The 22,329-nt window shown below is 46.0% G+C and overlaps 1 long non-coding RNA gene across 1 annotated transcript; it reads right to left on the bottom strand.

Moving 5' to 3' along the window:
* Positions 1-7,363: 7,363 nt before the first annotated feature.
* On the bottom strand, positions 7,364-20,579 carry LOC144783053 (uncharacterized). Its single transcript, XR_013601377.1, has 3 exons — positions 20,536-20,579; positions 14,968-15,060; positions 7,364-7,864 (listed from the first exon to the last, which is right to left on the bottom strand). It is a non-coding gene; the product is annotated as an uncharacterized LOC144783053 (long non-coding RNA).
* Positions 20,580-22,329: the final 1,750 nt, after the last annotated feature.

The raw sequence follows: 22,329 nt of genomic DNA, 5'->3' as shown, positions 1-22,329 counted from the left end.
CTCTGTCGATCATATTGTAGATCCCTTATGTTGCACACCAGTGCATGGAAGTGAACCAGCTGGAAAAACATTTTTATCCTGAGAATTGATAACTAACGGGGTAGATATCTTTTGGAATAGAGTTACAGTATTAACGGCCTGGGATGTGTCTGTACACTGTGTCTTTTTCATAGTAACTGAGGATGGGTGGGTAGTAGGGAACTTTTTTGTCGAATTCCTTGGCTCAATGTTTTATGTATGTCAAAGGCCTATTGTTTCGCGGAGCTTCTTTTCTCCATTATCAAAAAAATATTAGTAAAGTTTTTTTTTTTAAGAAGCATTTTTCAAAATATCGTCTCCAAATCCGACTTACAAAAACCAATATAGCACTTGAACTTACATTGTGGTTTTGTTTTCTACGTAACTGCACTGTGCTGAATGGAAGTACAGTGCACCATTTTTGTAATTGATAAATACCTTGAATGCAAATGCACAATTTACAACTACAAGGTATACCACCAGAATTTCGAGTTTGAAATATTCCGCCACAAAAATATCAGGGCCAGAATATTGACTACTAAAATATCACAAAGGTAAGTATATATTGGTAAGTATGGATTTAATATTCTTAACTCCACAGATTTGTATCTGGATAAGATTGTTATCTTCAAGGTATGTAGATGTCACTCGCTGAAATAGAACAGAGAAAGGCAAAGGACAATGGCGTGCTTATGTACAAGGAAGGGGTGGATGATGTATACTTGGACTACTCTAGAAGGGGAAACAGCCATTACAACGCAACTAAAAGAACGCACTACCATTACAACAAAACTTTTACAACGCAGGATCCATCACAATGCATGCCATTACAACGCAGCTGCCATTACAACGCATACCATTACAACGTACCCCTACCGAACACGAGCACATGTAGTTTCACGGGCGAGTGTACTTTTATACACATAACAGCACAGTATGAGTAGTAAGTTGCACCGATGAACCACTCGGAATTTAGCCGCAACACACACCCGGGTGGTGGTGGTATAATAGATGATTTCCAGATATTTGAACAACATTTATTCCTTTCATAGAAATGGCCCCTGACGAAGGCGTATAACATCGAAATGTATTGGGAAGGGAACAATTGAACTCGAAAACGTCTTTTATCAAAGAGGAATGATGCATTATGGGTCATGAAGTTTCGATGTGATGAAAAAGAAAAACATAGCCAACAGATGTGAATACACCATCGTGTATGAATAAAAAGAAAGATATAATTCAAAGATAAAGGAGTGAAGAAAACTTATTAAAGATTGGCTGGAGTTCCAGCATTTTTTACTGTGCCCAGGGAGACAGACCAGGGCACTCCTGGTTCTGCTACCTACAGTAATGTAATATAGACCACCACTTCCACTACAGATGTAAGCGTTTAGGATTGTGTCTATTTCCCTTTTTAAAATACTATAACTGCCGCTTTCCAAGACAAAGAGAGACCAATCTGCACAACAGCATTCAGAACTCTAGTTGGCGAGGGTATACACCTTTGACCAAATAGGGATCCTTGCTTCTAAGTCAGGGAAAGGGGATTACACTACTGGATAACCCCTGCTCACCCCCTTGGTAGCTTGGCATTAGCAGACAGGCTTATCTCAGAGGCAGTGTATCAAGCATTTGTGAATAAACACAGTAATACAGTGAAAACACTGCCGATGGACACCACACAGGGTTTATAAAAATAAGTATTCTTTATATAGACTTAACACAAGACCACAAATGACAAAAATCCACAATACAGTACTCAAAATTGAATTAAAGATGGTAGAAGTGACTTAGTTCAAGTTGGTGATAAATGCAACACAGTTCTCACAAAAGTACCTGGATCCGTAAAGCAAAACAAACAAAAGGCTCGCAGAGTGGAAGATGCGTCTGTTCCGTGCTTCGTGGGAGATGAGGTGTTGCGCCTCAATGCTTGTGCAGAGTAGGGGATGGGTCTTGATCCTCACCGGAGCGGAGGCGATGCGTAGATTCTCGACCTGCGGCCCAGTTGCGATGTGCAAGATGGCGCCTCAATGCAACGCGACAATCCGGTGCGATGCGATAAGATGGTGACCTTGATGTGACAATGCGAAGATGATGCGTACACGCCCTGGCAGCCTTGCGCCGACTCTGTACTTTGGAGCAGCGACAGGCCCTGCGACACGCTTCTCCGATGATGCGACGGCAACCCTCTCGGTGGCATCACGCCTCTCCGGTAATGCGACAGCAGACAGCTGCAAAGAAGACATGCTTCTGGGAAGATGCGGCAGCTGCACGCTTCTCCGGCAATGCGACGACTAAGGCTGCGACAGCGACATGCTTCTTCTCGTTGCGTCGCACTTCCAGCTCCTAGCGCCACGCTGCTTCTGCAGATAGAATTCCCAGCAAGGAAATTCAGAGGGGAGCTGGTGGTGAAGTCTTTTGTCCCTGGGACTTCAGCAGGAGGCAAGCACAAGTTCAAGCCCTTGGAGAAATATTCTGCAAGATGATGAAGAACACACAAAGTTCCTTCTCCTCTCCTTGGCACTGAAGACACCACTGTAGGCCAACCCAGCAACACAGCACACTGGCAGGGGACAGTCCACTCCTACAGCTTCCTGTGGTTCTTCTCCTTGGCAGAGGTTTGTCTTGTTGTTCCAGTAGTGATCTAAAGTCTTGGGGTCTGGATCCCCATATTTATACTCAAATTCTCTTTGTTCTCTGAAGGCAGAGAGGCCTGCGCCTAGTCCAAACCAGTTCTGGTCAGTCCTGGAGCACTTTGTTGACAAGACTCCTTCTTTCCTTTCACAGTGTAGGCCAGGGACATCAGACACACCACAAGAGGTGGATCCAGCATTGTGGAGAGAAGACACAGCCCTATTCAGGTCCCAGGTGCAGCTCCTCCCACCCATTTAGATGCAGATCTCTCTATTCAGCCCTGTGCTGACTCACCCTGTCATCTGGAATCCCCCAGCCCCTGTCACTCAAACTCAAGACAAGGAATACACAACCTAGCAGAGGCAGGCTTGGATAGTTAGGCAAGAAAATACCTACTTTCTAAAAGGGGTATTTTCAAACACAGAATGTTAAAACCAACTTCACTAAAAGATGTATGTTATCATTCTGAGTTCAGGCATACTAAACTCGAATTTCTACCATGTTCCCTGAGTCAGTTAGGTTTTTAAGATGTAATAATCAAACTGCCCATTCTGGCCTATGGGAACAGATAGCCTTGCAAAAGTGAAAAACGAAAATGGTTGTAATTCACTATTAGGACATGCCACACACACCAGGGCATGTCCTACCTTCTCCTCACAATGCACCCTGCCCTTGGGCTTACCATAGGGGTGTCTGATATGAAGAAAAGCGAAGGTTTAGGGACTGGCAAGTGGGTGTACTTACCAAGTCGACATGGCAGTACTAGACTGCACATAAGCTCTGCAATGGCAGGTCTGAGACACACTTTACAAGCTGCTTCTGTGGGTGGCACAACCTGTGCTGCAAGCCCACCAGCAGCTTTTGATCTACCAGCCCTGGACACACATGGTGCACTGTACTAGGGTCTGACAAGTAAATCAAATAACCCAATCATGGAGTCACTAATCAATACAACAATTTAACATAGGCAGCACTTGCACTGTGGCACTGAATAGCAGTAGCACAGTGCCCAAAGCAAATAAACCAGCAAAACATATCAAAAACAGGGGAGGCAATCAGAAAAAAATGTAAGGGAGACTCACGCCAATGGTACCAGGTCTAACACGGGGCCAAAAAATGAGGTTCGACTTTATAAAGATCTACAGGTATACCACCCGAGCCAGGGGCTTTAGACGGGCTAGGCAGTATTGCCTCATATACCTTTTTCAGGTCAAACCTGCTCTCCAATGGATAGAGATCAATATCCTCATCCAATGCCGAAAGGGCCTCGAAGCCGAGAGCAGAAGACTTTTTAACGTGGGATACTCATTGCTCTGGTCTTACAGCGGAGCAAATATCATCTGGAGTGGTCAAGCCATGCACGGTGACTTTGCACCTACTCATTGGTCTGATTGAGATGCTTGTGCCACTGGAGTATCAAAAAAGTGATGCTCTGGCGGCTCAAGCCTCTCATAAATAAGCCCCAAAATATTCTGTATGTTTTTTAGGTCTTTCACCATAAGGTAGTGACACATAAAATAATGGGCAGCTTAAATAAAAAATAAAAAAAATAAATGTTACTTTGTGGGAAATGCACTGTAGTACATTATGAAACCTCTAATGTGTACTGCACTGCAGAGGTCTGTGTGTAACCAGAGGGCCACAGAATTAAACATTAGTTGGTGCAGTGGAGAATAGTGACTTGTGTATTTTCAGTGCCACAATGTCACAGCCTGTGACAGAAAGCACTGTGAATATGTAAGTTATTTTAAACTAGTATTACACATAGTATAAGATAGACTGCTACAAAATGTGCAGAAAGGTTTAAAATAAAATGGTGCTTCCAAAATATAGATTTTAGTAATACCCAGCCTGTATGTAATGCAATTTGTTTACATAACTGTCTCTTCAACACCTCGTCAGAGGTAATAAGCAATATATAAATACAACTACAAATAAAAGCACACACTTCACAGCTCAGTTGTTAACTTGTTGCACCACCACCACTCGAGAAGAATAAATCTTTGTTGACACAAACCTTCGAGGGATTCGATCAATTAAAGTCAGTACCGACTCCCAAGCATCCTTCACATTTGCATATTACACTTTACATTTGCAGAGGCTTGGGGATGATGGACGGAGCGTTAGAGCAAATCAAACACTCACCCCCAGTCAACTGATCTGGCTTTAATCCATCATCATTCTTTAGCTCACTCCACCACCCCAGTTCAGACATGGCCATATGCAAATCAGTCTGACCATGTGCCTCATGGTCAGACTTCTCAACACAGGAGATGCCCTAAATGACACTTCAGCTGACGCATTTAAACTATCGAAATTAACCATCCTGAGTGATTATCTTTTTACAAAAAGTAGTGGAATGTTTTTTCATAAATCAAAAAAACGGATGAGCTTGTCGTGCCTCTCCGATCCCACTCACTTCGACGACTGTCCACATAAAGCCGTCCTTGATCATGAAAGTGATTAAACCTTGCAACTAAATTAGTTTTACATCAAATGAATGTAAAGGTGCTTAACTATTCTTCATTTTGCTGTTGTAAGTAAAGCCCTTTACTGATCAGACAGTGAGCTTTATTAAGTATTATTTATTTGCTTTGTACTGTACCTCAGTTCAAAACCCTCATCACCTCCTAGACTTAACCTTGGCTGCTAGTCCAGACTTTTAGGCAGTGCAATTGTAAACTGGGACATGGAGCCATAATGATAAGAGGTGTGCCCCAAAGAACTGCCCAAGCAGTGACATCCTCAGATCTGGAGATTGGGCGTTAGGGATCCTTAGGCTCCGACTTCACCAGCCGTCACTGCCCCAGTAGAGACCACATTGTTTAAGGGGCTTAATGCAGCCCCTGTGGTGCAGGGGGCCCCAACTCATGGTGGGAGGGGGCTCATTCAGCCTAAGGTCAATGACTGTGAAATATGGAAAACTCAGGGAACCTCTTCAAATTCTGTAGGGTGCCTCATCATTTTATGTTACGCTGTGGCATATTGGAGGGTGGTTCCTAAGCACACGAGCTTTTATATTAAAGGGTTATAGATTACATTAACAGTTAGAATCTGACTGTAATTTAAGACATTTCTGGAGGCATGTGAGCAGTCAAACCTTTCCAGTGAGAATTGGGGTAATTCAGTCATATCAGGAAGGTCTGAATGTATGGATTCAAGGAACTTTGGGTCAACATTTCGGTGACCGCAAACCAACTGGAAAATTCCTTGTGCTCTTCATAGGCAATTTGGGGGTCAACATGCTATAAATATGTATATGAATGACTCAAACAGAAATAAGAGACACAACAAATAAACACAGACATGTTTCTATATTCAGATAGATTTTAATGACATGCAGGGAATCACATGAGAAAAGAAATTAACATTTTATAAAACACAAGCTCTTTCCTCTTTATCAGTCGGGTTGATATCTTAAAACCCCAACATCCATCAGACCTTTGTTGTCTAATTCTATTCTATTTCAGGGCTGAGAAAGAGTCCTGGGATCCAATCGCACTCAGGTGTGTAGATATTAGGAGAGCTGCTTATGAGAAACGATTCCCAGGATGCATTTGGAAGTGACTGGGAAAACCAAAGGTGCATTCCAACCCCCATTTTAGGACAAGGATATTCTAGAGTTAGGAGGCTTGTGTTTGATTACTTTTAAGCGGGGTGGGGTGCAAGGTGGGGTGGTGAAAATAAGCTACCGAGGCTTAAAGACTGGCACTCGCCAGTGGGCATAATTTCTACTGCTGCTTTCAAAAAGGGTGTATGATAAATGTATTGCATCACGTTGAGGATGTAAGCATTATCGCCGTTAACAAAATGGCGAATTGTTATTTATTCTTCAAACACGGTGGGTGTATTCGGTGATTCCCACTGTATTTAATTGGCGCTGCCCAGGCTCTGTGACGCAGCATTGTTGCTTCCCTACTAGACATTCAAGTAAATCTATGAGAGGCGAATATTATGATCCTAAAACATACTCCTCCTAAAGAAGTCTATCTATTCATGCTGGAGACACCGAATATCTTGGAGACCATTCCACTGTTGCTGTACATTTGGTTGTGGTCGGGCAAATGCGGGTTTAGTTTACACGTCGTTTCTGCTTTTGACTGCATGCTTTGCCTGTTTTATCTACGTTTTGTGCGTGAGAGTTTGTGCTTGTCTGGTTCCTACCAACTTGAAGAACAATCTCACTGTCTGAGGAGGGGCGGGCCTTGAAGGGGACGAGGCCTCGTGTGGAGAAGTACCTAAGAGGCACTTTTGCCCCCCCCGCCCCCCCCCCCCCCCCCCCTCCCCAAAAAGGCTTGCTGAGGTCAGTGCCGATGTCCTGGGTCCTGCCAAGGTCGGCAGTTCAAAGCCTCGGAGAGTGTGCTGGAAAACAGCTATTATAGTGGCTTTCAGCACATTTTTTGCTGCCATGGTGTGATATCTGCTCCTCACCAGGAGACCGTGTGATGGGAGCCGATATCGTGTGTCACACGGTGGTACCCTGTGAGTTGGGCGGTATCCTGTTTTCTGTGTGCATGATATTCGTGTGTACCTCTGTATGTTTGTGTTGTGCATCAATGTTTTACAATCTGAGTGTGTGTTTCTGGGGCTGGATTGTACGGCCATACGATTTATATGATTGTACGGCTCCATGTTCTTCATTGCTTGCGGGGTGGCTGTTAGGAGAGAGGGGAGGATATATCACTTGTGTTAGCGTGAAGGGGGGGGGATGGTCAAGTAATGGTCAGAGCAATGCTGGCCCTAATCATTTAGAATCTTCCGAAGCTTCGCCGGTTGTCTGTCCCCGCACTCAAGCTCTATGTGTCTCTTCAACTTTGTGGTTGTGTATATGCAGTTCGGAGGCTCTGACATTTTATCATGAGCACACTGAATGACGTTATAGGCTGTCTCGCTCTCCACATTTGCGTAGGTTTTACTGATGCATTCTGCCAAAATGTTTTCAGGTTTTTCAGTGATGAATTCGTTTTTCGATGTACAGTGTTCAAGTCCCTTGTTTATATTCATAGCCTTGATGGTCTTGGTGCAGAAGTCATCGCCCACGGCCTTGGCGGGCACATTAACAATGTACTTCTCCTGGAAGTCTTTCCAGGGGTCAGCAGAGGATGGGCTGAAGCTGCACAGGATGGTGATGCCCACCAGGAAGAGGCTGAGGGGATACATCTTCAAAGAGAGACCTATGGGTGAGTGACCATGTGTGAGCGGAACAGCAGACCTGGGTATGCGAGAAAGAGAGACAATGATTGTAGTACAAGCACAACGTGCTACTCACCCCTCCCATAATTTACCCCCTCCTCGCTGTGCTGCGGTCCCCAAGAAAGATTAGATTCATGTTATGTTGTCCAAGGCGTAGCCTTTTATTCACAACAAACACGGTTATTCAAACCAAGCCATGATGAAAGGAGACGTATTCGATACTTGCATATATATTATATTTACAAAACACGCTTTCAGCAGCATCAACAGGTAAAGGGCAGTAAGGCAAATAGGCACAACATTAAACTTGATCATGAACTTGACCGTGACCTTCGCGACACATCCAGCCCCCTTCTTGTGCCTCATCCGCTGCGGACGTTGTGCCAGAAGGCTCCAATGCACCACAGTCTTCTCCTGGTACACTCCAGGACACCCATGCAGAACCATGCTGCACCCTTCATTGAGGGCTGGCCAGAAACATGGTTGCACTACTTGAAATCCAGGTCTCTGGCCCGTGGCACGAATAAGAGTGCCCCTAGGCGTAGGGGCGCCTGTTCAGGATGGCTGGACAGGAAGTGACTGGGACAAGGGAACTGTCCATACTAGGGGTGGTCGCAAGCAACCAAGGACCTGTGTATGAGAGAAGAGACAGTGACAAGGGAACCAGATACCTAGAGGTCAGGAAAGAAGTGAATAAGAGAGTGTTCAAAACCTATGGGTGCGAGAACAAAAGACATGGCTGGGCCAACATGGCACATGTGTAGAGGAGCCGAGATGGTGACTGGGGAGAACAGGTTCCCATGTTTGACAGACAGAGAAAGAGTGACTGGTGGTACAAGGTACAGGTGGATGAGAGAACAGACAATGACGGAGAGAACAGGCAAGCAAGTCTGAGAGGACACAGTGATTCTGAGTAACACTGGATCTATGAATGGAACAGACATGCCTTTCTTTGTCTTTTGGCTGACAGACTCTGGGTTTTCAACATTTCAGTGGTCACAGAACAGTGTCTGAAACTTCCCAGTATTTAGTTTCAAACAAGGCAAGCCGGTTGCAGCTGTTGCACTCTTTGTAAGAACAAGCAGCGTGCATTGTTGGGCAATCTGTAAACTCTCAATGTGCGTTACTGGGCATTGTAAGAAATGACAGTGTCCATCGTGGCCAGGACTCGACGTGATGCTCGGAGTAATGTCAGGGGTCTTCGCGTATTCAGAAGATACTTAGGGCCTGATTTAGAGTTCAGCAGACGCGTTACTCCATCATAAATGTGACGGATAACCCATCCGCCATATTGTAAGTGCAATATACCCAATGGAGTACCTCAGGGCTCCTCATTGAGCCCTACTCTTTTCAACATTTATATAGCCCCACTGGAGGATGTGGTTAATCCCTTCGGGATTAAAATAGTCACTTATGCAGACGACACCCAACTAGTCGTCTCACTATCCCAACAAGAGAGGTGCTCGGAAAATCTATTTGCCTGTCTCTGAGGAATATATTCCTGGATGACCAACTCCCGGCTCAAACTGAATGGAGCAAAAACAGAGCTAATGCTCCTGGGTCATCAATTAACATCTCTACCCAAATCCATCTGGCCTCCCTGTATGGGTGATCTCCCTGCCCCTAAAGATGAAATTAAAAGTCTAGGGGTATGGTTTGAGCAAGACCTGACATTCAGGACGCAAGCAAAGAAAACAGCAGGTGTTTGCTATGGCCTACTTCGGTCTGTGCGGAAGGTCCTTCCACTCCTGCCTTTCCAGTCTAGGAAGCTGTTAATCCAGGGGCTAATATTATCTAGGCTGGATTACAGCAATGCCCTGCTCCTGGCAGCACCCGAAGCCACCATCAACACGCTACAACGTGTTCAGAACTCAGCAGCCAGGCTGCTTACCAGCTCCTCAATAAGATCCTCGGCCAAGCCGGCACTGAGATCTCTTCACTGGCTGCCGATCCGCGAAATAATTAAATTTAAATCCCTTTGTATAACCCACAAGTTACTTCAGGGGAGGGGACCCCCTATCCTTAGGAATCTTATTCGCCCCTACAAGTCCGCTCGGTCTCTTCGTTCAGATCTTGGCAACTTGGCCACTGTCCCCAGAGTGAGGAAAGCGCGCTCTGGGGGACGTCGATTCTCGGTCAATATGGCAACACTTTGGAATACTCTTCCCGCTACGATTCGAACGGAATCTAGCCATCTGAAGTTTCGAAAGCTCCTTAAATCTTTTCTTTTTCCCAAGGAGCCCTAATTATCGGTACCCTCTTCAGTAGTTTTGCCCTTTGTTCTGTAGCGCTGGGACGCTCTTTGGCAGCCATGCGCTTTATAAATCAAATTTCATTTCATTTCATTTCAATGGCACTTGTAATTCGGCGAATGAGATATCCTTCACAATAATGATGGAGTAACCCACCCACCGAACTCTAAATCTGTCCCTTAACCAATCTACCACAGGAAGATACTTCATTGGGGTAAACATACGCAGGCATGGAAACTGGGTAGATAGGGAAATGGAAAGTAGGAAGGCCCTTTGCTGCTGGGGCTGGGAAATGTTAGTACATCCGGATGATGAGGGCTGAGCACAGGGCCCTGATTATCACTTCAGTAGCAGAAGAGGCAGCATCAGTTAAAAAGAGCCAAAGGGACACTATTCCATGCTTGGCAGCAGTGCTTGTTGTGCTTCCTTTATTTCGCTCTATTCGGATCCGTTTTGGAAATCCAGCACCATTGTTTTATTTAGATAGCAATTGGGGGTGGGGTCGCACACTACTCACACACCAGCGGTATCGCCCCTAAGGACTATGGTAAATGTAGTTACGTGTTCCGCGATGCATCTTCTTTCGATTCTCTGCTATCATCGCTGTCTTCGCCATCCCTGGCAGATATTTGGCAGCCATCGGCAACCCCAGAACAGGGCCTATCCCTGCTGACGAGGGGTGATACCCCGAAACACGTGTCCAGGGATGGCGAAGACAGCAAAGATAGCAGAAGATCGAAAGATGATGCATCGCGGAATACTTAACTACATTAACCAGAGTCCTTAGGGGCGATACCGCCGGTGTGTGAGTAGTGTGCGACCCCACCTCCCATTTGTAACTTTAAAGCTCCCTTGAGCAGTTGGCTGACGAGCCTGGGACCCCGCACCTACGCGCCTGAGTGGTACTAAACCTGGCAGATATTTGGCAGCCATCGGCAACCCCAGAACACGGCCTATCCCTGCTGACGAGGGGTGATACCCCGAAACACGTGTCCAGGGATGGCGAAGACAGCGAAGATAGCAGAAGATCGAAAGATGATGCATCGCGGAATGCTTAACTACATTAACCAGAGTCCTTTGGGGCGATACCGCCAGTGTGTGAGTAGTGTGCGACCCCACCCCCCATTTGTAGTTTTATTTAGATAGGCCCCAATAGGGAGAATGCTGCCTCTTCCCATTACCTTCCCTTTGTTGCTGCAGCTCTTCAATCACTGGGGGGCTGAAGTGATTTCCTGACTCTCTACCCTCTATCCTGGTAGGTGGGGGGCTAGTTTCAGCGCACCCATACTCCTCTAACAAAACCCGAAGTATTCTAGAGGAAATTCTGTTTAATTTGAAGACTCTGAGACTGTGGAATTGTCACACTCTTCTGTAAGAACCATCATCCTTTTCCTCCCGGCAGGTTACTTTTTAGTCTGGCCTTTACACATACTGGGATATGGGTGGGGGTGGGGGTGGGGGATACGGTGGAGTTGACCACATCCACTCCTGAGAAACCATGCCAGTTCTCAAAGATCCAGACTATAGTCAAGATTTATGGGAACCAGGAGTGTCTATTGCTTGGTTTTATCGTTGCTTGCACTGTGCATTACTTGCATAATAATACAGGCCAGTGGCAGGGTTGAAAGAAATGGGGTGGTCAAACATATGAAGCGTGAAAATAATTAGTTTTGTTCCTACGTTTCATAAAATGAGTCATAGATTGGGTGTGATTGATAAGCATCCGGTCATGTCACACTTTCCCCCATTTTATCTATGTTTTTTTTCTCCGTTTAGTTTCTTAGAAAGCTTTCTGTACACTGTTCCCTGATATTGGACCCATGGCTTTCCCCTTAGAGCCAGCCACAGCTCTGGCTCTTAGAGAAAGCAATGCACCGATGGCCCCATCGCAGGAGGTCACTTTATAACGCAAGGGCGAACGTCCTGCAAATATGACCTTGTCTTCCTGCTTTTAAAGAAATTAACTCTGAACTAGAGATCGCAAGCTAACTTTGTTCAAGAAAGTGGAGTGGCACAGTATCCAGTTGCTTTAGAAATGGATGAGTGTTTGACCTCTCTTAAATTTGGATTTTCCAAATGAATAAGCCATAAACAGCACTTTTTTGTTTTGTTGTTGCTACAATTCTCTGGTGCCAGTTCCCCAGGGCTAAGGGCATATGGGGTTTGCTTGGTTATCTTTGTAATAGGAATTTGCCATTGACTCTAGAACCCCAGCAGCAACGTACTATGGCTAAATCACGGAAATGGCAAATGCCTTTTTTTATAGGATTGACTTTCAGGGACTAACACGTTTTTTGAAAAGCCAAGCCTTATTTTAAATAGAGCGGTATGGATTTAGAAATTCAGAAACAGATAACACATAATTGACCCAATAATTGTTTTGTTCTGTCTGTGACTTATCTTTATAAAAGAATATGAGTTATAGTCAAATATAGTTTAATAGTTTAGTAAAAAGCAACAGCACTGCATTTAAACATGCGTCTGCCGGTTGTATGACATCACAACGCATGCTTTTACCACGCATGCCATTACAACGCAGTTTTTACAACGCAAGTCGTTACAACAACTTGCGTTGGGGGGCGTTGGATAGTGGAATAGTTTAATTTTCTATTTCAACTCCAGTCCCCGTTGATAGTAGGGAAGGTGTTGGATAGAAAATTAAGCTATTCCCTATCCTACAGCGCCCTCCAGCGCAAGTCGTTGTAATGACTTGCAATGTAATTGTTGCGTTGTAATGGTAGTGCGGTGTAAAAGTTGCGTTGTAAAGGATGTTCCCCCGTCTGCCAAATAGGGACAAACTAACTTCTTTTGTAGTTGCACCACAGTGTCAGGACACACATCTGACTGTCTCGTGACTGCTTTTGGTTGCAAATGAGACACCACCAGGCATCCTTCTCCAGTTTTGGAATCTATACCTCTTTAAGGAAAGGCATAACAGAGTCGTGTCCCTGGACCAATCTTTACTTCAGTATTGGTGCACAGAGAAAGTGGAAAGAGGAACTGACTTTTTGGCTCAAAGGGCTAGATTAAGGTGAAAATAAGTGATATGGGAGAAATTGATATGTGCTCAGGATCATGTTTAAGCCTATGCACTGCCCATATTGGACTCTCAGAGGTTTCTGCCATGCTCAACTGTAGGATACTTCTCAAAAAGTTCTCTACATGCTTTGCTGGTAGTATAGTCTCAAATAGGTGATTCACATCTTTCCTCATCGACCAGTCTCACCATGGAAAAAATGTCATCAACCTTAACTTGCTCCCCTGGCGATGTACTGCAAGGATCTACACTCTTGGCAACGCTCTTGAAAACCCACATGATTCCAGTGGCAAAGATCTTGTGAAGGTTTAACTTGAAAAACAATGTTAAAACTCATGATACTTGGATTCACACATGAGTATCTAATACATTTGGTGGTCGTTTATAGCCCACTAAATGCCTATCTCATGCCCAAAGATGTATGCACCAGAACTGGGTAAATGTGAGTACTTCAATGAGAGAAGTCATGGTATAGGGTTTCAGCGACCCCACCATTCTTCCACTTGATATTTCATTCATCCAAATCCCTTCTCAAAATGTCCACGAACATGGAGTTATTTTTCCTTCCTTCCAACTTCTTGCTTATTCCACAGGCGAACATCACTAAACACTCCTTTTTCCATCTACACATTCTCTGCAGAATACCACCTCTACCTCTTCCTCTGCAACAAATCAAGCTTCTGATATCAGAAGACAATCCTAGAATTGATTATTGCAACAGTGTTTGTGGTGGCCTTCTTGCTAAGGTAATGATAAAGCTCCAAAGCTTGTAAAATCTATGTTGCACAGCTCATCCTTGGCCAGACTTGCATACAACACATCTCACCCGCGCTGATGTCACTGTGCTGGCTGCCAATCAATTGAAAGATAAACTGAGGCTTCATGCCTCATTTATGAGGCTCTCAAGCTTTGAGCTTCAGCTTACTTTGTTGTGTCAGATACCTGAGGCCCTAGAGATGCCCTTCTTAAGGTGGGAAACCCCTAGGCAGTTCATTTGGTAACATGAGACCTGCATCTTTGAAACTAGGGTCTTTCCTCTTAGACATGGAGGGGTCAGAACAGAGAAAAGCAGAAGGCGATTTGAGAAAGGGAGGAGCAGTAAAAGGTCTCATCAGAGAAAGAGGATGAGAAGGTCAATTCAGACTGACAGGTTGAGATGTTGCGAGAGAGAGAGAGAGAGAGAGAGGGAGAGAGAGAGAGAGAGAGAGAGAGCGAGAGAGAGAGAGAGAGAGAGAGAGAGAGAGAGAGAGAGAGAGAGAGAAATAAATGGACGCCCATAAGAGAGAAAATGGAAATGTCTCCTTCAGTGAAAGAGGATGAGATATTCAACACAGGGAGTAGGGACAAGAAAAGCTTAGCATGTTCAGTTATGGGAAATAGAGCAGAGAGAATTAATTTGAATTTCTGCAGTGTAGCTAATAATAGACAAACAGAATTCTCTCCTAGATTTTGGATTGGGAATGAAACTCACAACTAGCTCAGGAGCACACTTGGCATCTGGGAATGTGGAGGAATTGAATGGTCAGGAGTATGAGTACCACAGGCAAACAAGAAAACCAGGGAAGAGGAGCAGAGGGATCAATGTTCAAATAGAGTTCTCATTGCTCCCTATCTCCAGTGATAGGAAAAGGACATGTGAGGGCACCCATTGGAAGGACCAACTCTAAAGGAAGCTCACCCAAGCAAGTTGTGTTCTATGTGTATACAGGTGTTAGCACTTTCCATGTGTCTGCTACTAGCTTTAACACAGGGGTACTTAAATGTGACAAACAAAAACATAAGACGATGAGTGGAATTGAGGTCCAGGAAGGGCAATTCTTCTAAAGCACTTACTTGTGGTGTTCTCTGGAGTTCAGACAGATGTGATGTCTCGTCACAGTTGGCACTGCTGGAGCTGGCAAGCTGATACTGGGCACTGAGGAGGCACTGTTTTTGTAAGGTACCAAAATATAAAGAAACATATACAAATGTAAATTGTAAGAATTGATTATGGATATATCACTGTTTACTGAGATTCTACCAGTGGCAGCTCCTCTGCTATGGCGGAGGAGTGTCACCCCCTCCTCCCCACCAGCAGTATAAGAAGTTGAAAAATAAACTAATGATAAAACAGGTTTATTATCGTTTTATTTTCCAACTTCTAAGTGCTGCGTCCTGGGGGCAGGGCCATTGTTGATCAGTCACAAGGGGAAGTGGTAGGCACTGCTATCAGTCAGTGGCGTAACGAACCTTGAGGGGCCCCCATGCAGGGTACGTGAAGGGGCCCCCTCCGGGCTCAATCTAGAGCCCCCCAGCAGAAGTGCGGTGCTGACGGGGCCCCCTGGAGGGTGAGGGCCCCCCGCACCATGGGGGCTGCAGGGGCCTGTGTTACGCCCCTGCTATCAGTGCGCCTGTGGGTTTGTCTGGCAACGTAGCTCGGTTTGGAAACAGCAGGCAGAGGCTTCCAGTCTCCCTGGGAGTGCAAATCGAGGGTGCTAGGGCCAATCCTGAAGCTGCTCTCATGGATGAGAGCAGCTTCAGGTTTGGCCTTGCGAGAGGCTGGCAGACTCTGCCTGCAGTAGAGCCACAACAGGAGCAGAAGGCCGGCGATTCAGCGGCTGCAGGCAGCACGTAAGTTCTTTGTTTTCTTCTGTTTTCTTTCCCAGTCCCCTGCCCCACCCCTGCTCCCATCCCCGCCCTACCACTTTGCCCTAACGCCGGTCACTACTGGATTCTACTGGGAAGAACTTGGAGACTCTGAACCACTCTTAGGAAAGAGTGTAAGGTTCTACAGGCCAGATGCTGCATTAGCCACACACAGTGTGGTATGTGCACCTTCTCTTGTGACTGAAATTCAGCGCTGGGTCTAAATAAGGATGCTCTCCCTCTTGTTATTCTGGAGAGGATCCGACCTTCGAGATCAGACACTGAGCAGATATAAAATGAAAAGATCCACATCTTCTTTTAATGGAACAACCCGATCCCCTATATCTGTGATCTAAGAAAAAGAGTACGTAATAAATTAAGATCTCTAAAATGTTACTAATAACTAACTATTACGTTAATTCAGTAGCGGTCGGCAGTAGGAGTTCCTGCAGGGCGGTGACGTGGGCAGGGGGAGGGGCAGGGTGGGGGGTAGTAATGTATGGATTACGGAGTTTTACAGGTAAGTAAACATTTAAATAAATAAAATGAATTTCGTTGTGCGCACTGCATCACAAACCCCCCACCCTGCCCCTCCCCCTGCCCACGTCACCGCCCTACAGAAACACCTACTGCCGACCGCTACTGCCCACAGTTAAAAGTATGTTGCACTGTTATGTTATGTTATGTTATTTAATCTTTTGTATAGCGCACGGCGACTCAAAAAGAGTATCCCGGCGCTTTTAGTAAAGGAGAGCTGCATCATAATAACATAACACGTTTAAAAGAAGGGGAAGAGAAAAAGAAAAAAAGAAAAAGAAAACCAGAAAAGCATACAAAATAAGATCTACTGAGTAAACAACCACGTTTTAAGGCCCTTCCTGAAGGCAAGTAAGCTGGTTGCTCCCCGCAAAGAGAGCGGCAGGGAGTTCCACAACTGCGGTGCAAGTAAACCAAAGGAGCGACCACCCAAGCGGGCTCTCTTCACTCGCGGAACAACCGCCAGGAACAGAGACTCCGACCTCAAAGAGCGAGTCGGATGATAAAAAGTCAGTCTCCTTTGAAGATATTTTGCTCCCACCGCATGAAGGGCCTTATAGGCCAGGGTCAGAGCCTTAAAGGCAATCCGTTTCCGGACTGGAAGCCAGTGCAAGGTCTTCAACAGCCCCGTTGCACTAGCCCGCCTATTTAAGCCAAAAATGGCTCTTGCGGCAGCGTTCTGCACCACTTGGAGCCGTTGCAGCAGGTACTCTGGCAGGCCCAGGTAGAGGATGTTAGAATAATCTAACCTGGACCCGATAAGAGCCTGTACCGTCAGTCTCCTGTGCTCCTCAGACAACAGGGGAAGGAACCTCCGCAGCATCCTGAGGAGGCCAAAACAGGTGCCCGACACCCCGAGAATCTGGGATTTTAAGGTAAGCCCATTGTCCATCTTGACCCCCAAGTTCTTAGCCATTTTGGAGGAACAAGACGGAGGAAACATGTCAATGGGCCACCAGGCCTGCCAATTTGGCTCGGTATCACACCCAAAGAAGAGTACCTCAGATTTCTCGGAATTGCACTTGAGGCTGTTCAGTTGGAACCAATGGAAAACAGCCCCAAGGCAATCCCGGATACTCTCCCCATCAAAATCTCCTCCTCTCGTACATGAGAAGAGGAGCTGGGTATCGTCCACGTAGGATACGATCTGGGCCCCAAATGACTCCGCCAACGCCGCCAAAGGAGTCATAAAGATATTAAATAGGGTCGGGCTCAAAATCGAGCCCTGAGGGACCCCGACTCCCAAAGGCGGCATTGCGGCGGAATCTGGCGAGGCCCAGACCGTTTGCCGGCGGCCGGCTAGAAAGGAGGAAAACCAGCCGAACACCGTCCCCCGCAAACCTATCTCATAGAGTCTCACGAGAAGGCCGTCATGGGGGACGGTGTCAAAAGCCGCCGACAAGTCCAACATCACCAGCATGGCTTTGCCCCCCGAGTCCAGAACACCTTTAACAGTCTCTGAGACCTCAAGGAGCGCAGTCTCTGTGCTGAGATGGGGACGAAAGCCCGACTGGGTGGCGTGCAGGATCTCATTAGTCTCAAGAAAATTGGAAAGCACCACCTGAACGTGCTTTTCCAGAATCTTCGTGAGAGCCGGCAGCAAAGAAATAGGCCTATAGCTGACAGGGGCCTTCGGGTCCAGGCCTGGTTTCTTAAGGAGCGGGATCACCATCGCCTGCTTCCAGGCCGACGGGACTACTCCCTGGCTCAGCGAGAGATTTAATAACGGGTTCGCCAGCGGATTGATCACCTCTGCCAATTTCGCCAAAATTTTAGCCGGGCATGGGTCCAGGGGCGAACCAGATTTAAGATTGCCCATGAGGGCTAAAGAGGCAGGGGCAGAGATCGGAGGGAACACGCCCAACGTCGGGCCTGGCAAAGCCAGCGGAGACAAAATGGCCTCAAAATTAGTCGGGCCCATAGTCACAACCGGTGGGAAAGAGTCCTGAATAAGTTGAATCTTGCTCGTGAAAAAATCAGCCAGATCCAAGGCCCAGGTGTCAGAAGGCTTTTCATCCGAGGTGTTAGACCGTGGAGAGATAAATTCTCTCACAATGGAGAAAATCTCCTTACAGGAGTTGGAGGCGGCTTCTATTCTTCCTGCAAGATAGGCCTTTTTTCCCAGGCGAATGTCTTGATGATACGCCTTCACCACCGATTTATAGGTCAGCTTGGCAGCAGTGTCGTATTGTGCCCGCCAAGCTCTTTCGGCCACCTTGCACTGCTGCCGCATAGCCGACAGTGCTGCGGTGAACCAAGGTGCAGAGACCCGTTTCGGTGTCGGGCGGGGTGTCACTTCAGGAGCGAGATCATTTAGCCTGTCTAAAAGCCAAACTTGCAGGGCCTCCAAATCCCTCTCCAGATCACCTGAGAGGGAGCAGGGATGATCCACAGCAGCCTGGGCCAGCATCGCTGGGGTCACTCGATGGTATGCCCTATGGACACGACCCTGCTTCTGTGGCAAACCAGGCACCGGTTTAGCTGTGCCTTTGATTGAAAATTTAGCCAGCAGATGGTCTGACCATAGTACCGGGCTAATCTCAATCACCTCAAGAGGAGATGACGAAAATACCTGGTCAAGAGTGTGTCCCTTGTCGTGCGTGGGCCCCTGCAGATGAGGGATCAGTCCCAGCGGGGTCATAGCCTCAGAAAGTTTAATCGCGGCAGGGTCCAACGGATTATCCATCCGAAAGTTGAAATCCCCCGCCACGATGCAATGTTCCGCTTTCAAGGCCAACCCCAACAACACGGAATCGAGATCTTCGAAAAACGATCCCGGTGGACCAGGCGGTCTATATATCAATAAGCCCTTCACTGATTGATGCGGGGACAAAGAGATGGAGAAAGCAAGGGTCTCAGAGCCACGAATATCCTCCACTGACAGGATAGAACAGGGCGTGCCTTTCTTCACCACCAGTGCCACTCCACCACCCCTTCCCGTAGCTCTATCCTTCCTGAAGATGTTATAGTCAGGCGGGATTGCCAAGGCAACATCTGGGTTGGAAAATTCGCCCCACCACGTCTCAGTAAGCATAAGACATAGCGGCTTCACCGTATCTAGGAGCTCATATATGTCTTGCGCATGTCTACACGCCGACCTGGTGTTTAATAGCATGCAGAGATATCCAATACTAACGTTGTTGTGGTTGGACAGCAATAACTGAGCGCGGTTTGGGCGCCAGCCACAGCCAGGGCAGATGGACTTACCCAGGTGGCGACCGGGAAAAACGGTGCAGCAACCAGTAGCGAAGTTGTCGAGAGAGCGTAGCTCCCCTGAAGTATATTGCAGCACTGGTGACCCAGGAATACACATGCCTGATATCAGAGCCCCACCCGCCGCCCCAAACGCATCCGGGACGCTGACGGGCGCAGACGGGCAGGACTCTGGCTTGACTCAGGCGCGAGTAAGGCGCTCCCGCTGCGCGTCACCGCTGCGCGATCAGAGCGAGCTTTAAATAGGGCTCACCTGAGGTCCCAGTCAGCGCTAGAGCGCTGAAACAAGTGGCACACTCACCAATAGCCACCCCCAAGATGGCGACCAGGCGCCAAAACGAAGATAGAACAAATCCGCTCAAAACGCGGTGGGGGGAACACTTTAAATGCAGGTATGTGGGCACAGCAAGAAGGAATTAAAAGCAGGGGCAAAATGCAATTTAAAAAACGAAAATGCAAAAAACGGTATTTTAAAACTGAGCAGCGCTGAAGTGCTGTCCTTCAAGCAGGATGAAGGCAATACAAAGCACAACAACATTAGTACAAGTTACTCTGCCTTACTTACAAAAATGCATCCCTGGATGTGAAAACAAAAATGTCTTCCATCTCATCTGCTGAACAATTTGGCAAGGTGAAAAGGAATACGGATATATTTCAGTTCATAAATCTCCAGAGGTGATAGGGCCACCACAAGGAGGAGTTTAAGGATAAAACCCACATTCACTTGGGCTACTGGGGGCTTGGTTCTGTAGTACTCTGGATAAGGGGGCTCATCTGATCAATTGCATGACATTTGGATGTCTGCTTCCTTGCATTCTTGAAAATTAGGAAATTGGAGTCCCCTGACCACACAGTGAGGCAATAAACAAAATACTTGACTCCAACAAAGGAAGAAATAAATATTAGGACAGGCTTTCCTGATTATAAAATATTCTCCTATGGTTAGCATTTAAAGGTTTTGTTAACTTCATCATGCCTGAAACTTCGAATATAGAAGAACCCACAAGACAGCCTTTTGGAACTTACCTTAGCTCGGTTCTTACTCGGGCTGTGAGTTGGGAGGCTGAGAGCTCCTTTTTTATACAGATTCATTGCCCTTTAGGGTATCATGTGATACACGGTGGAAGGAGAGGATTGGTCTGAATCACTCCCTGAAAGGACCAATCATGGAGATCCACGCAGCTTCTAGGCTCCTGCCCTAAACTCTATTTTTGGCAAGATAGGCTCAGATGCAAATTTTCTGGACTTTTTTCTTAGAGTCTTAACTTCCTTGTTTTGCTCGAGAGATTGATAGCTCGGTAGGTACAGGAAACATGCTTCATATCTATGTATGATGATTATGTCTTTCCAAAAGATCATTTCACTTCCTTGAGAGTCAGATTCAAATTAGACACCTGGTCAGGTATGAGTTGACGAGTCCACATGTATTGAAAGTATTATGCAAAGCCTGGAAAGAAAATCTATCTGTACGTCATCTTTGCTGAATTATGCAACAACCAAGCAAAGACTATGACCACTGAAATTACTGCTCGTCCGAGGGAGTGTTTCTTGTAGGCAACCATTCCCTTCTTAGGCGAGTAACCGATGTGGGCAGACGTATGTCTGTGTATAATAATATACTTATTTCATATTTATTTTATTTATGTATAGAAACATAGGTTCAGCTTAGAAGTGATCTGAGTCCTTCTCATTGAATGCCAAAACGTGTCTAGGTGCCATGTTTTAAATCTGGGGGCTGTTTAATCTTAAGATATTGGTAGTGAAGCATTAGTTGAAGTGGACAGTATACTGGTATTTCCTGAAAAGCAGGTGTTCAGCTAACTGTAATGATGAATCCAGGCTTCACCTCCTGTTCATACAAAACAGGTTCTTTCTTTTCCCAAGTCTCGCCAATCTCTTCTACTTACGGCATCAACATCAGCAATCTCTCTTTTTTATTTCTCAAACCAGCCATATGGTACTCTCAGAAATTAAATTACAACCATTAGTCAAAAACAAAGTGGAAAAGGCCTGCTGCCTTGTTTGTTTTCTTTTTTACCCCTCTAGTCTGCAGTCTGGTTGTGTCCTGGCTCTGGGTGTTCTGAGAACCACCAGAGATGGTGAGCTTGTCTGCGAGACAAGCGGGGTGCTGTTTGCTATGGTAATGTAAAGGATGTAGCAGTTTTTAAGATAGTGCAGGCCGGCAACGGGAGCTGATGGCTATCCATCAGGATAGGGTTGATGTGATTCTATTTCTTCAGGCCTTGGATGAAACTATACAGCAACTAGACTTGATTTAGGATTAATTGAGGATGACAAGCTAAGTACTAAATTAAATTTACATGATTATGCCTTAGAACCTCAGGTTTGTTTCCATTTCCTGCATGACAGTACCCGCTTTTAAGTGATCCTTTGATTCAAATAGTTTTTTAAATGATTGAATTGATAAGGTGCTATAAAACATATACCTCTTTATTAGAGTGTGTATATAAATGTGCCAATCTAGAGTACAAATGCGGCAGGCGCTAAACTTATTTGAAAGAAGGTGCTATCAACATTTTGAGATAATTGCTAAATAGTTTGTGGCTTATTTATATTTATGAGCCCTTGCGTCACTTTTGCACCGACGGTGCGTCACTTTTTGTGCCGCACCAGCAGCGTAAAAAATGCACCCTGTTGCACCATATTTACAAAGTGACGCATCTAGGTAGATGCGTCACTTTGTATACCCCTGCGCCACATTATACCAGCGCCAGGTATGATGTATACAGGGGCGTTCCAACGCAAGAAAGGGTCGTAGAAGTGACGCAGTGAAATCTATAAGATTTCACAGCGCCACTT

Source organism: Lissotriton helveticus, chromosome 9 (assembly GCF_964261635.1).
Source record: "Lissotriton helveticus chromosome 9, aLisHel1.1, whole genome shotgun sequence".
Lineage (NCBI taxonomy): Eukaryota > Metazoa > Chordata > Amphibia > Caudata > Salamandridae > Lissotriton > Lissotriton helveticus.
This window is presented reverse-complemented; position numbering and strand designations above follow the sequence as displayed.